Genomic DNA, 16,593 nt, shown 5'->3' with positions numbered 1-16,593 from the left:
CTGCACACTGTATCTTCCTCTTTGCTCTACCTAGTGAACCCGAGTTTGACGATTGTATTTATGTATAGTATAGTAATCTGATCTAATTGGATAGCATGCAAAACAGTTTTTCACTGTACCTCGGTAGATGTGACAATCATGAGCCTAAACCTAATCCTATCTGTTCTTTGAATTTATAATGCTTGCAGATTGTGAAATTATGTAATTCAGAAGTTTGCTTTCGAATTAAGATTTTTTGCAGTCTAAATCTTGATACTAAATCTGTTCAGTGATTTCAGCCTAATTGTACTTGCACACTTCAACAATTGAGTGGCATTTTGCCAAACCTTTTGACATAGCCTATAGTTTATAGTTCGATGCCAGGTAAGAAATTCCTTGTAAATGCTGCAATACCTTGTCAGGCAATTGGCATTGTCATCTTTGAATGATTTTGGTCAACAATAATCCCACTACATTTTAACTCCCTGTATGTGTGTATGTGTATCATCCATCCCAATGCATTTCCTGTTGGGTCTCTTAAATCTTTATTTTCTCATGTTGTTTCTGGCCATATATCCAATGCAGCCTTCTGTCCATGATGATTTTGGCCTGCTTCCATATATTTAATTGCTAATATGCCAATGCATATGGATGTTGTATTCCTCTGCACCTGGACTTTAGTTCACACTGAATAGTGAATAATAATTCATCCCCGCAATTTCCCAAAGGAATTTACTCGCCCTCCAGCAGAAATTCAACCCAACCTTCGTCAGATCATTAATTGGCAACCCATAACAGAAGCAATATTTCCTTGTACCATTTCTAGCCGTGTCTTTCATTTAATCACTCTCTTACTCATTTCCCCCTCTTTCTTTTGTGCTTTCTTTTTCCATTTCCTTCTTGCATAAGCTGTTTATTTCCATTGCTCTTTGTTGCCTCATCTTTTTTCTTCTGTCCACTTATTTGTCCTGTCTTTTGACCTTGCTTGATAGGATTAATGCATTTAGCTTTTGCCGTGTGCATTGCTGCAGGAGATTGACCGGAGCTTAATTGTAATCTTGGAAAGTGACAACCATAGATTTTAATTATTCTTTCTTGGTGCTTAAATAGGTATACAAAGGTCAGTTAAATCTGGTGAGAGCTTATTTATAGGAACATTAAAGCTGATTAAAATGAAGAAATGGCACAAATTGAAACTGCCTGAGAAGATTATGAATCTGTCAGTTTAAATTAAACCAAACTGAGCTTGTGTCATAGCTCACGCTTTCTCTGTGCCAGAGAATTCAATTGAATCCTGCATCTTTCTTTCAGCAGCATGATTGATTGCGAGTGTAAAATTGATCACAAAACTCGATCAAGACCTTATACTACTCTTAACGAATAACTCCATCTTCAATTAGCCACTTCCAAATGTGTTCAACACCCAATTGGTGGATCCCCTGTGAAATTAACTTGTAGCTGTGAAAGTAATAGTCTGCGAGTTACAGAATAATCATTTATTTGCAAGCTTATTAGGAAGGCATTTGGAGCCGAGTTCATTTCATTCCACAGGGCAGAAAGCAAAAATTAAAGATTGTGGAGTTGTAATGAGCTTTTGATGCTTTTGTGCTTTATAAGCAAAATAATATCCTTCCCCCCAAAACAGGAGGCATAATGGATATAAGACCAGACTAAGTGGGACCCGTTGGGTCCCATGTTCACACGAGAGGGCTAGTCCCCCAACGCAATATTCCACCTCTCCACCAATTCCAATATTACTGGCCAGTGGGAGAGGGGGGAAGGGGGGGGGGGGGCTTTCTGGAGCGCTAGTATGGGTTTTGTGGGCTGAAGAGACTGGTTTCCAGAGGGCTAGTATGGACATTGTGGGCCAAATGGATTCTTGGGCTGGCAGCTCAGTCACTCAGGCCTGGTGGGCTGGCAGCTCAGTCACTCAGGCCTGGTGGGCTGGCAGCTCGGTCACTCGGGCCTGGTGGGCTGGCAGCTCAGAAACTGCCAGAAATTCTGCCCAAAACAGGTGAGAGACTGTGAGAGAGAAGGGGGAGAGGGTGGAAAATCAATTTTAGACATTTTTCATATTTTTCTGCAGATCACAGCAATGAAGCAGGAAAGTCTATCCTGGTCTGGATCTATCAGGGAGCAAATGAAGGGAGGGAGAACAATACTGGGGTGAGGTTTAATACTTACAGGGGGAATACTTACTGATGGGCTGAAGGGATGCCTGGGCTAGTACAGGCCTGATGGGCCGAAAAGGCTTAAAAAAAATCTGTGTGAAATCTCAGTGAAAGGCACTTTTGCTGGACTTTTCCTGGCCTGGCACGGGCCTTTTGGGCCAGAATGCTTCTCGTGGGCTAATACGGGTATTTTGGGCAAAAGGGACCGGTTTCTCGGCTAATAGGGGCCTTGTGGGCCGAAATTAGTGGTTTCAGGCAGGCCAAACAACTCATTTCATTTCCAATTGCATTGCAGTTTCAAGCACAGGGCAGGCCGAATAGCTCATTGCATTTTCATTTCACTTCCATTGCCATTGGAGTTTCAAGCACAGGGCAGGCCGAGCCAAACAAATAATTGCATTTTCACTTAATTTACATTGCCATTGCACTTTCAAGCACAGGGCAAGCTCAAACTAAAGCTCATTGCATTTTCACTTCACTTCCATTGCCATTGCACTTTCAAGCACAGGGCAGGCTCAAGCCAAACAGCTGATTGCATTTTCACTTCATTTCCATTGCCATTGCACTTTCAAGCACAGGGCAGACCCAAGCCAAACAGCTCATTGCATTTTCACTTCATTTCCATTGCCATTGCACTTTCAAGCACAGTTGTAGCTAGATAGGCTGATGTAGAAGGCTTTTGGCACGTTGGCCTTCATCAATCAGGGAAATGAATAGAGAAGGTGGGATAGACATAAAAAGCTGGAGTAACTCAGCGGGACAGGCAGTATCTCTGGAGAGAAGGAATCGGTTTTGTTTCGGGTTGAGGCCCTTCTTCAGAGGAATGGGTGACGTTTTGGGTTCTTCCCAGAGATGCTGCCTGTCCCATTGAGTTACTCCAGCTTTTTGTGTCTATCTCTGGTTTAAACCAGCATCTGCAGTTCCTTCTTACACAGAGAAGGTGGGATTTTATGTTGCGTTGTGTACACAATGGTAGTGACACTGCACTTGGAGAATTGTGTTCAGTTATAGTCGCTCTACTATAGGAAACATGCCATTAACCTAGAAAGGATGCAGAGAAGATTTATGAGAATCATGCAGGACTTGAAGGCCTGAGCTCTGGGAAGAGATTGGGTATTACTTGAATCCTTGGAGCGCAGGAGGCTGAAAAGTGATCTTATAGAGGTGTATAAAATAATGAAGAAAATGGGGTAAATGTACAGAGGACAAAGGTTAAAGGTGAGAGGGGAATAATTTAAGGGGCAATAGAGAGTGGTGGGTATATGGAACGAGCTGCCAGAAGAAGTATTTGACGCAGGTACATTAACAACATTTAAGACATTTGGACAGGAACATAGATAGGAAAGATAAGATGGATGTGGACCAAACATAGGTGAATAGATGAGCATCTTGGTCGACACAGACGGGTTGGGCTGGTGGGCAGTGAAGCTGACACAGTGGATGATTAATTCATGCCTTCCGAGTTTGAAAATTAGTGGTAACTAAGATAAAGTATACAGGATTACGCAAATAAAATCTGTGGGGATTGGAGATTATAAAATTGAACAGGTAGATTGATTTTTTTCTTGTTGAATAGTGCTGTTTAGATTGATGGATTTGTAATAAAAGTTGCAATTGTATCTACTGCTATACCTTCCTCTAGGAATCTCATCCTAGATACGGACCAACCTCAGAGTAAAAAAGTTGCTCCTACGGTCGTTCTTAAATCTCTTCCCTCTCCCCTTATTCCTATGTCCTCTAGTTTTCGAATCCTCTAACCTGGGGGAAAGACTTTCTACTTTCCACCTTTTCTTTTTTATTTTATTTTTATATTTTTATTTTTATTTTTTATATCCACACTTCACATTTTTCTACTCTCTACCATCTATTTTTCCACTCTTTCCCCTTTCTATTGTTTTCTTTTTCTTGTCTTGCCTACTCATAACATAAAACTAGAGGTTGTACATAGAATGGATTACGGTATGACATAGTTGGCACCTAAAATTAGGTGCCACTGTATTGTTTTGTATTGTATTAACTTCTAATAAAATAAACAAAAAAAAAAACAAAAAAAAAGACTGTGAACATTCACTTTATCCATGCCTCTCAAGATATTTAACTCCTCAATAAGGTCACCCCTCGGCTTCCTATGCTCCAAAGTCCCAACCTATCTCACTGTTCCCTATAACTCAAGCCCGCAAACCCAGTGAATAGTGAATGAACACCAGTCCTGGGAAATCTCATCTGGATCCTTTCCAACTTAATGACTTATTTCTTATAACTGGGTGACCAGAACTGCACACAGTACTTGTATGTTCCCACCGAGCTGTATCATGATGTTCCACATTTTGTACTTAATACCTTTCAAATGAAGTGTGTAAGGAGGAACTGCTGATGCTGGTTATACCGAAGACAGACACAAAAATCTGAAGTAACTCAGCAGCATCTCTGGAGAACAGGAATAGGTGATGTTTCGGATTGAGACTCTTCCTCAGACACAGAGTCAGGGTAGAGGGGGACGAAAGCTATAAACCAATGGAACATATGCAAAAAGCAATATTCAATTAAATGTGGAGCCCACCATGGTCCATTTTTGACTGTGGGATCGGTGATAATGAGTTATACCGACAGTCTGCTGTTTGGAAAAATTGGATCTTGAATTCATTCTTGAGTGCCTTAACTTTTTACTCATTTTCTGAAAATGGGAATGTCACTGATAGCAGTTGTGGATCTTAGATATGCTGTTGAAATAACCTTGTAAAGTAACTGCAGTAGGCTTTGCGGATAGACATAGCAGCAGTATGTACTATTATTGATTGAATTAATTTTTAGTATCTTTTGATTGTGTGGCAAACAAATCATTTGTTCTTTGACCTGGATGGTATCAAGCTGCTCAAATGTTGTTAGAGCTTAACTCAGCCAGGTAAGTGGAGAATATGCCGATAGATACCTGACTTCTGTTTTGTAGATGGTGGAAAGATATTGAGGAGTCAGCAAGTGAGTCAGTCACAGCATGATAGCCAGCTATCAGATCTCCTCCATGCAACAGTGTGTAGCTGGTTCATTGAAACTTCCAATCATGATACACCCCACCCCAAGGATGTTGATGTTGGATGGCTCACGGATCATGTCATGTAAATGTATTGATTGGATTCTTTGGAATTGGAGATTGTTATTGCCAGTCACGGTGTGTTGCAAATGTTACTTAATATTTATGAATGATGTTTGTCTTCATATGATGTATCTTTGTTTTGGATTCCTTATTACAGTAAAGTATCTATGATATCCAACATTTTGTTACTTTTAGAAATTCGGGCAGCTCATCCACTAGCATTCTGTAATTGACAGAATACAATTCAAGCTTAAAAAACCTGTCCTCATCACGTTAAACCCAGATATCATTCTGATGAACCTGCAGCATATCTTCTCCAATGCCACTGATCCGTTTCGAAGAGTAGTTATCCAGAGTCAAATTCAGATCGACACGCAGCCCTGGCTTTTAATAGCTGAAGTATAATTTTGCTGTGCAATCCAGCCCATAAAGGTAAAGACTTTTTCGATTTGGCTACCAGACATGGTGATCTTAATACAAACAACCACACGTTGCACGTTAGCAGGAATGGGAGATTGCATTCCTAGTAAATGTTCCGTATCATGAGATTGTGTCATCTGCTCATGCAGCAAAAAACATGAGCAAAAATAAAAATTGTATTCATTTACTTTCTTTCACATAAAATCTGTAAGAGCATATTTTACTTCGGAGTCACGTGAGTGACTACGTGAAGAACCCGCTCAGTGCGCAGGCGCGGCATTTTACGCCAGCAGTGCAACAGCGGCCGCAACGGGAGCTAGGCACTCTCGTTACAGGATGAACCGGACCGTCAGGTGAGTATCCTGAGGTCGGGGTTTCTTTTACAGGTGAGCCTTTTTTCTGCTTGTGTTTTTTACAGGCAGAGAAAAAGGCTCTGGAACAAAACTGTCCCCCGTTCAAGGAGGAACGGTTTCCCGTCGGGGGGAAGGGGGGCAGCAACAGGCGGTAGGACGACCCGGTATCCCCGACACCGTGCCGAGGCCAGCCCACTAGCACCTGAGCAGCGGGCTGGATGCATAGCCACTCGAGAGGCATCCGGCAGGTGTTCCCGATTGGGACGGGACGTCTCTCCACCCGCACGGGGGGAGAGAGAGCCGCCTGAGCCGCTGGAGCGGTTCACAGAGCAGGTGCCTGCGAGACGCGCTGCTTGAGGGGCGCTCTCGCATCTACAAGGCAAAAGCTCCAGAAGAAGGCGGTAGGAACCGGGCGCTCCGCAATCCCCATCACCGCGCCGAGCCCAGTCCCGCTAGTGCCTGAACTGCGGGCTGGGGATCTAGCCATCCGAACAGGCATCCGGCCGGTGGCGTCCGATTCGTCGGACGGGGACATGTCTCTACCTAAAATGAAGGAGAGACAGCCGCCTGAGCTGCATCCAACAGCAATTGGAGCAGCTCCAGCGAGATGCGCAGAAAGAGCGCTCTCGCGAAAAGAAAAAACAAACCTTTCGAAATCTGCCCCCGTCCAACTCCGCAAGAGGAGAAGGGGGGGCAGCAACAGGCGGTAGGAGCGCTATCCAGGCGTTCCGCTATCCCCGACACCGAGCCGAGTCCAGGTCCGCTAATGTCTGAACAGCGGGCTGGAGGCAAAGCCAAACGGAAGAGCAACCGGCCGGTGGCATCCGACTTGTCGGACGGGGACGTCTCTCCACCCAGGAGGGGGAGGGACAGCCGCCTGAGCCGCATGGAGCGGCTCTTGGAGCAGGTGCTCCAGCAAGGTGCACCCCGGGAGGGGAGCTCTTGCAGAGGGAAGTCAGGCACTCCCTCTACAGTGCCTCCTGCACTGTCCATTGCATCCTCCTTTCCAGAGGATAGCTTTGGGGACCAGGACTGGGCTGGTCCAGAACAAGGGGTAATGGCTGAAGATTTCGGGAGTATGCAGGGGGTGCAGGAGCAGGAACAGCTGCTTGGTGTAGTGGGCCGCTACGTGTCAAAACCCCATGCAGGGGAACCGCTAGAGGCCAAACTAGCGGCAAGTATCAATCACCTTTCCAACAGAGCTCTGCAGGGGCAGGTGATTAATGAAGGCGCCGGAGAACCTCTAAAAAGTACCAGCGGTGAACAGCCAAATCTGGGGACACATTGGGGCAACCATCCGGCACCACGAGCTAAAGCTGCAGCGGATACTCCGACTATTGACAGCAGGCATCACGTCGTTTGCTCGTTCTATAAACAACACCGAGATGACCACCAATCAACAGGATACACTCGCGTTGTTGTGTAACACGCAGGTTGAAATTAACAATCTGCGGAAAGAAATCATCAAACCTGCCATCAGTCCTCGATTGCCGGGCTGTGTAAAACACCAGCCGATAAGCCAGACAGGCTGCTCTTCGGGAAGGCAGGGTATAAAACGAGCAAACTGAAAACACACACCACCAAGTGGCAGCACCCCGCCGCATCCACCAGTAAACATCCACCATTCAACACTGGTGAAAGCTCGGGGTCCGCTTACTTTCACCGTAAGTCTTTATTAGACCAGGGCCCAGAGCGGACCCCATGGAAAATGCGCCAACCCTCATCAAACACGCCACATCAGACACCTCGCAAGCCGACCAAAGGGAATCAGAGGAAATACCCGTAACCATGGAGGTAGGTGGGTCTGGTTCCTATCACCTTTTGGGACGTGGAGGCTTAATACTAACAGGAGGTAGATTGCACCGGTTTGAAGCATAGTGGATATAAAATACAATTCATGTCAGAAAAAACGCCGCCAGTTCAACAATGGCCCCAAAGGGTATTTCTCCCTCCGTCAAAGAGAAACGTGAGGGACAAGCTGAACTGGTGAGACTTATCACAAAGGGGGTCATCGAAAAGACCAAACATGAACCTTTGGAATTTGTATCGAATATATTCACTAAAACCAAAAAAGATGGTGGCTGTCGCATCATCATTGACTTAACATCACTAAACAAATTTGTTAAGTATATACATTTCAAAATGGAGACATATGTTACTGCCAAACAACTGAATTCCAAAGGATATTCGACAAGTAGCAAGAGTAATTGGGAAAATGGTAGCAGCATTTCCGGCTACTCAATTCGGACATTTGCACTATCAAAAAAAAAAATTAAAAAAAAAAAAAATTTTTTTACAGAGAGCAAAGGTACAGGCAATAAAACGACATACAGGTCACTATGATCGTGTCATGAACTTACCCACTGAAGCAATATCAGAGCTACAGTGGTGGGCAGAAAACGTTTGGCATAGTTTCAGCCCTATCTTTATCACTAACCCTACTTTAGTTACTAAAACAGATGCCAGTGCTCAAGGCTGGGGAGCGACTAACTCCATATCCAGCACAGGTGGTAGATGGACTAACCTAGAGTCATCATTACTACTTACACTGGGCATTAACTATCTAGAGATGTTGGGCGCCTTTTATGGTTTAAAAGCATATGTATCCAATATGCAGCACTTGCATGTTCGGTTACAAATTGATAAATACTATGGTGATGGCTTATATTAACCATATGGGTGGCATAAAATCATTGTCATGCGACAAATTGGTCAACATGATTTGGCAATGGTGTGTCGAAAGACATATTTGGCTATCAGCTACTTACCTACCAGGTAAGCTAAACACCCATGCCATGAGAAAATTAAACGCCTGGGTTGCAAATTTGAACAGACCTTACCTGGAACTGGGATTGTCCAAACAAACCATCACCATGTCGGCATCCCTTCGAACATCCACCAGAGGCAGTACTTAACCAGCATCAAAAAAGGGAGAAGTACTGCCAGGAAACAGGGACGACATACGCAACAGCTACAGCCACCAACATACTGGAGTTCCTGGCCTATCTACACCACGATGTAGGGATCAGCTACAGTGCCATCAACAACCAGCGCCAGGACAACAGGCGATGGGTTCCCATCCACTGGTGGTAAAACTGATGAAGGGCATTTACAATATCAAGCCCTAAGCCCAGGTATACCCATATTTGGGATATCAGTGTGGTCCTGACATATCTCAGGGAATGGCCACCAGCCAGATCCCCCGGCCTCGAGCAAGCTACACTAAAGACGCTCATGTTGATGGCACTTGTATCCGCTCAGAGGGTCCAGTCACTACACCTATTGCGACTGGACAACATGATCACAGCTCCAGACCAGATCTGTCGTTATCCAGCGACTGATCAAACAGAGCAGACCAGGAGCACCTAATCCAGTCGTGGCTTACCCACCAGAACCACGGTTATGTGCCATGACTCACCTACTATCCTACATAGACACAACCAAAATATATGAGGGAGATGAAAAGCCTTGTGGGTCAGTCACAAAAACCTTATGGTCGGGTGACGAGCCAAACCATTGCGAGACGGCTCAAGCAGGTGCTAGAAACTGCTGGGATAAACACTAACATGTACAAATTTTATTCCACCAGGACAGCATCCATGTCGACGGCTAAAGAATGGACATGCCTATAGACCACATCCTGGCTACAGCAGGATGGTGGGGGGGAAAAGACCGTTCAGAAATTTTATAATAAGCCGTTGGCAAAACCTGGTTTATTTGCAGTAAAGATTTACGAACTGCAAATATTTAATTTAAGCCCAGGGGAGCAACTTAATTCTTTGTTGTTATTGTTTAAAAAATACCATTGTGTTTTTCTACAAATAGACTCATTGGTTGATTACGATAACACTTCCTCCCTCAAGAACTTCGGCAGTGAGTGAAATGAAACTGTTACACGGTTTGAAATCACAGAGCTTTGAAATCTTCACGTAGTCACTCACGTGACTCCGAAGTAAAATAGTAAGATTAAACGAGAACTTACCAGTTTGAAGTTTGATCTGTATTTTATGAGGAGTTACGATGAGGGATTACGTGCCCTCCGCTCCCACCCTCATTATATGGATCAAACTAATAAATTGATGTCTCCTTATCTTTACTATGTTTACTTCAAAATAACTGTGTCTATCTGTGATTCCACACCGCTGCTTGGAAGTATGCCGCGCCTGCGCACTGAGCGGGTTCTTCACGTAATCCCTCATCGTAACTCCTCATAAAATACAGATCAAACTTCAAACTGGTAAGTTCTCGTTTAATCTTACTATTTTATTCTATATATCAAATTTTTGGGTAATGATTTGTAAATTCTGTAAGGGCGAATTTCTGTAACCCAAACAACCATTACATGAAGTAATCTGTTTTTGGGGAAACAATATCTGATTCATCCCTTTGCAACCATTGTTGATCACTCTACTCTACATCAAAATGTAGTGCAGAAAATCCATGGTATTTTCTGGCAGGCAGATGCTGCTCACTCATTGTGTTTTAAGGTACAATTTTAATTTTACATATTGTTATTTCAATTTCTAAATATTAACCTTTGCTAGTCTGTTAATATACTACATTGCCAATCACATGTTGTGTTGAAAACGAGTAGCACAAAACCCTCATTATTTTCCGTTTCATCACAGTCGCCTGCTTGGATCTGGTAGCAGGGATGAGATAGCAGTTCCTTGAGGCTGGATTGTATGGATAATCAAATTCTGAGGCTTCCACAGCATTTGTTCTGTCTAGTGGTTTAATGTCTGGCAGTAAAAGTGATTGGGTTTCACCATGGCATTTACTGACTGGGTGTTGAAGACACTTGGTTTTCTTATGAGTTTGATACTATTTAAACAGATTGTAACTTCAGTGTTGAGATATTCTCTTCAAATGTTACACACCTGTAGCAAATGGATTTGTCCCCAGCTTTACTTTTGTATATGTCTCCAAATATTATTACTTAGTAAAAGCTTGCAACATTAAAGCTGATCTATTTTGAGTTAATATTAATGAGGGAATGAAGATTAAAATAAAAGCTTTTTAGTTGGCATTATAATTCATTTTGGTTCCTTTTGAACATAACACATAAAACATAGAAAAACATAGCATAGGAATAGGCCCTTAGACCCACAATGACGGTGTTGAACATGATGCCAAGATAAACTAATCTCATCTGCTTGCATATTATTCACAGATATCTATTCCATGCATATCCACGTGCCTATGCACGTTCCTGTCCAATGCTACTATTGTTTCTGTCAACACCACCACTCTAGGTACTGTGTTCCCGTCATCCATTACCCTCTGTGTAAAGAACTTGCCCCACCCATCTCCTTTAAATTCATCTCTTCATACCTTAAAGTTATCCCCTCTAGTCTTTGACATTTCCACCCTGGTCAAAAAGCTTCTGACTGTCAACCCTATCTGTGCCTCTCATAATTTTATATACTTCTACCATGTCTCCGCAACTCCAACATTGCAGGGAAAACAAACCAAGTCTGTCCAACCTCTCCTTGTAGATAACACCCCCTAATCCAGGCAGCATTCTGGTAAACCTCTTCTGCACCCTCTCCAAAGTCTCCAGATCCTTCCTGTAATGGGGCGACCAGAACTGCACCAATACTCTAAATACTGCTTAACCAATGAGCTGTATAATGACGACCTGAGTTTTATACTCAGTGCCCTGACCAATGAAGGCAGGCGTACCAAACATTTATAAATCTATCTACTTGTATCGACATTTTTAGGGAGCTATGGTCTTGGATTCAAGATCCCTCTGTACATCAGTGCTGCAAAAGGTCTTGCCATCAACCATTTACCTTCCTTACATTTGACCTTCCAAAGTGCAACATCTCATATTTGCTCGTATTCAACACCACGTATCATTTCATGGCCCATTCTATAGATAATCTATGTCCCGCTGTATCCTTTGACAGCTTTCCTCACTGTCGAAACTGCAGCAATTGTGGTTGCATCTGTAAAGTTACTAACTAGCCCATCTATGTTTATGTCCAACTCATTTATAAAATCACAAACTGTTTTTTTTGAGTAACTTAAAGAGAACACCAGGGGCGCCGAACGATTGGCAGCCCCGCCAACAGTGTCTGTTTTTTCATCTTTTTGATTTTATTTTTAGTGCATTTAAAAAGTTTGTGTTTATGTTCTCTGATTTGTTTTATGTGGGTAGAAGGGGAGGGGGTCGGGGGAAGTTTTTTTTCAGTTTCTTACCTTGCCAGAGATGCGATTACTTTCCGGATCGTGTCTCCGGGCCGGTCGCTCTGCGGCCTACCATCAATGGAGCTGGAGGTCTCCTCGGACTGACCTTGATCGCACCCACGGGGCGTGGACTTAACATCAGAGTCGATCCCTTGCCTGGGATCTCTCCAACCGTGGCCTGCGGACTTTACTATCGACTTCTCAGTCTCAGGAGAGGCTAGTTGGGAGCTCCAACGCACGCAGAGGCTCGACCAACCCCGACGCAGGGTTCGATCACCGGCGCGGGGGAGCTGATATCCCTCCGATGCAGGAGCTGATCGCCTCGACGCGGAGAATCCCCGCCGGCTACGGAAGTCAAGATCGTCCCGTCAACGGAGAGCTTGAGGCCCCCGACCACGGGAGAGCAAACAAGGGAAGAAATTGAACTTTTTTTTCGCATCCCATCACAGTGAGGAATGTGGAGGAGTCACTGTGGTGGATGTTTATGTTAAAATGTGTTTTGTGTCTTCTGTTGCTTTTTATTTGTATGACTGACTTGGGAAATGAGATTCCTCGTATGTTGCGAAACATACTTGGCTAATAAAGTATTATTGTGACTGAATTGATACGATCAAATTACTGTGAATCCCATGCACCTTTCGAATCATGAGTTTAATGGTAATGTACCGACAATGGAACAATGACATTTTTATTTACAACAACATAACAGGCCTGTAAACACAGTACTTATAGCAAACATCATTTAACTATGCGCACTATACTTAATATGAGCCTCATTACTTTTCCCTCTTTCATCGTGATGTATCTCTGCTTAGCAGATTTTATAGCTGTGAACATTTTCTTTCTGATCCAAAACGTCGCCTATCAACGTCCTCCACGGGACTAGGTGCCTAACCTGCTGAGTTACTCCAGTATTTTTTCTTCTCTGCTAAATTCCAGCATCTGCTGTTCCTTGTGTCAACAATTTCTTCACACACCATCCAATAATTTAAAACTTGTTAACGTATAACCCGACAAACATTTTCATATTTTCATCTGTTTGGTCTTACTGTATTGTGTTTCCCTTTGAAAGCTGCTTTTCACGATGGTGGCTCATGACAATTCCGATGGCTTTGAAACAATCTTACCAAGACCTCTGAAAATTATGAAGTTTGCTGCTGTTCACCAGAGACTAGCACCACTGGTAGTCTCGTGATTATACAAGATAAATTTTCGATATGAGTTTATTTATATCAGGAATAGGAAAAGATGTTTAGATCTCTGCCTCAGAGGGCGGTGGAGGCAGGTTCTCTGGATGCTTCCAAGAGAGAGCTAGATAGGGCTTAAAAATAGCGGAGTCAGGGGATATGGGGAGAAGGCAGGAACGGGGTACTGATTGGGGATGATCAGCCATGATCACATTGAATGGCGGTGCTGGCTCGAAGGGCCAAATGGCCTACTCCTGCACCAATAGTCTATTGTCTATCCAAGCCTATTTTTATCCACTAATTTGCTTTTTACTTTCTGTCTTTTTTTTGGAAGTTCATGGATTCCTTTTAAATCTTTAAGAGCTGCATGGATAATCATATTATGTTACTTGATAATTGCAACAAACACTACACGACTCATCTTGTCCAGTTGATCATGACAATGATGGAGAACTGGCGCTTCTTTGTCTGCCTGAATGCTGTTGGAGACGTCAAAAGAATGGTCTACCACAGGGCAGTGTCCTTGCCCCAACGGTGTTCAATATATACACCAATGACCAACCCATCACCCCGAAAATTAGGTAGTTTCTGTATACCGATGACTTATGCATCGCAACGCAATCCTCAGACTTCAGCCAGATTGAGACCGTACTAGAGGCTGCTCTGCAGAATATGACAACATACTACCAACAGAATTCCCTGCGCCCAAACCCAACAAAAACGCAAAGCGCAGCTTTCCACCTCCAGAACCGGGATGCGAAACGTCAACTGCAGGTGCGATGGAATGATGTCCTGTTGGAACACTGCAAAGCCCCAAAGTACCTAGGTGTGGTCCTCAATCGCACGTTATCATATCGCCAACATGTTGAGAAAACCAAGGTAAAGGTCAACACCCGGAACAATGTCATCGAAAAATTGGCCAACCGCTCATTTGGAAATGACACAACAACAATCCGCACTGCAACCCTGGCGCTCTGTTTCTCAGTGGCAGAATATGCAAGCCCCGTCTGGAGCCACTCTAAACATGCACGCAAGGTGGACTCTGCCTGCAGGAAAACCACAGGATGCCTGAAGGTTGAACATCTGTACGAGCTGGCTGGCATCGATGAACCGTCTCGAACAGGTGATCGGGCAGCTGCAGTAGAACGCTTCAATGCGGACACAGACCCCCGTTACCCCTTGCACAATCACCAACATGCCAAGAAACGCTTGAAGAGTCGGAACAGCTTCATGGAACTAGAGCCAACCATGTCAGGCACCAAAACCAAACAACAGATGGCACCAGGCCGAACCGCATCCTCACTGGAGTGGGACGTTGTGGACTCAACCTGAAAAAGTGGGGCTTCTCGGACTCTGACAAGTGCAACTGTGGAGAGGTCCAGACAATGGCCCACTTACTGAGTTGTGGCAGAGAGGCATGCATTGCGGACATTCTCAGCAGAGACACAGATGTGGCACTGGCTGTGGCAAAGCAATAGCAGAACGTCGTCTGACACACGAGCGAACAAACTTGATAATTACTCAATCTTACACGATTAATATAAAAGCAAATAAATAATAATACACTCCATAGTTACATTTGTAATGTACAAGACAGTCATTACTAACTAAAATAATGCTAACTGTATTTAATACGTGAGAATATAATTGGCAGGCCTATGGGGAAAGAGAGAATTGGAACTGACAGAATTGCATGACAAAAAGCTGTCACAGATGAAGTTAGTTGATTAAGCTCCTTTTCAGCCGTGTAACAATTCGATGATATTAGGAGATCATGCAATTCACACCTGTAGTTCCCATCTTTTTTTTGGCAGGTTCTTCAGAGAATTACTATTTTGAACAGACTGTTCGTCTTGATATGCTAAGAATGACTGTAAAATTGGCTGAAAACATCACTAAAATGGAAGGTATCATAACTAAGTCCAAATGTAATCCCCCACCTACCAGAACCTATCAAACACCTCAATCAAAATTACACTGCTGGTATGCCAGTAACTCAAAAACGGTCTATTTCTGTATTTTGCTCATGCATTGACATTACCAAATGTGTGGTACTCTATCTAACTGAGAAGTTGTATCAAAAAATCATAATTGAGACCTTCACTTTTTTACTCTGTAAAACAAATACATCTTGAAATAAGGTGGGATAATTTGTGTGACTTGCAGGGTGCCCACAATGTATTTCTTATTTTTATTAACGCTCTAGCATTGATTCTAATAAAATGCTTTTTGCAGACAGGCAACATTAACAAGTATTGCAAGTATATGTACTCAATGCAGGTTGTGGGAAGGCTCATTGAACTGTTTAATCCCCTCAATTATTGATATTCCCCTCTCATTGCTCCCTCTTTTCCCACCTTTGCCTTATCTCCGTGGCTACTTGTAAAGATTGCACCAAAAATATCACTTTAGCAGCACAGGCCTGCTGTTCAGCAGGTAGCTTGCAAATGAGATGGCAGATGTGAACTCTCCAAACAGCTGTGGAATACATAGATTAGTTTGAATGCTTTGGAGAAAACTATGAAAGCTATTTCTTGAAATGGTGAACTCCCAATTAAATTAATTTTGCTTGGTTGCATTTGGAACTGGGGCAGAATTTTGTACAATTCATTTATGTGAATAATATGTGAAATTTATTTTATCAATGTCAACATTTTGGTCAACACGGGTGCAAAGCAATTGTTGCATTCCAAAGAAACCTTGTGTTATAGAAAATTGAGTTATAAAAATAACTATCAATGGGAGAAAGAGCATTAGGAACACGGGAGGCCTGGTCCCCCAACGCAACCAATTCCACAACGCAACATTCCACCACTCACCCATTCCCCCAACGTAACCCATTCCCTCAAAGCAACCCGTTCCCCCAACGCAATATTCCTCCACTCACCCATAGCCCCTAACTGCGCAGGCACGGCTCATTTCCCCATATCCTCCAGCACACCCTTCCCCTCCTCTTCATGTGTGGGATGGGAGGGAAGGGTGGTGGAGGAGGGGAGTGGGGGTATCGTGTGTGTGGGGTGGGAGTGGAGGTGTGAATGCGTATATACGCATGGTGTAGGGGGAGGAGAGGGGGTGTGGCGGGGGGGTGTGGGGTGGGAGGGGAGGTGTGTATGTGTTGCGTTTCTTGTTGCGTTCTGCAGCCGGGGAGAGGGACGGCTTCAGGCGGGGGCTTTGGGGGGTCGGTGGGGAGCGCTGCT

The 16,593-nt window shown here is 43.8% G+C and overlaps 1 protein-coding gene across 5 annotated transcripts in view; it reads left to right on the top strand.

Annotated features, from left to right (window-relative positions):
- The window catches only part of fam184a (family with sequence similarity 184 member A), a 146,051-nt gene that overhangs the window by 23,901 nt on the left and 105,557 nt on the right, over nt 1-16,593 (top strand). The window lies entirely within an intron of this gene.

This window comes from Amblyraja radiata, chromosome 5, assembly GCF_010909765.2.
Source record: "Amblyraja radiata isolate CabotCenter1 chromosome 5, sAmbRad1.1.pri, whole genome shotgun sequence".
Classification (NCBI taxonomy): domain Eukaryota; kingdom Metazoa; phylum Chordata; class Chondrichthyes; order Rajiformes; family Rajidae; genus Amblyraja; species Amblyraja radiata.
The sequence above is the reverse complement of the archived record's forward strand: the minus strand, read 5'-3'. Positions and strand labels throughout refer to the sequence as shown.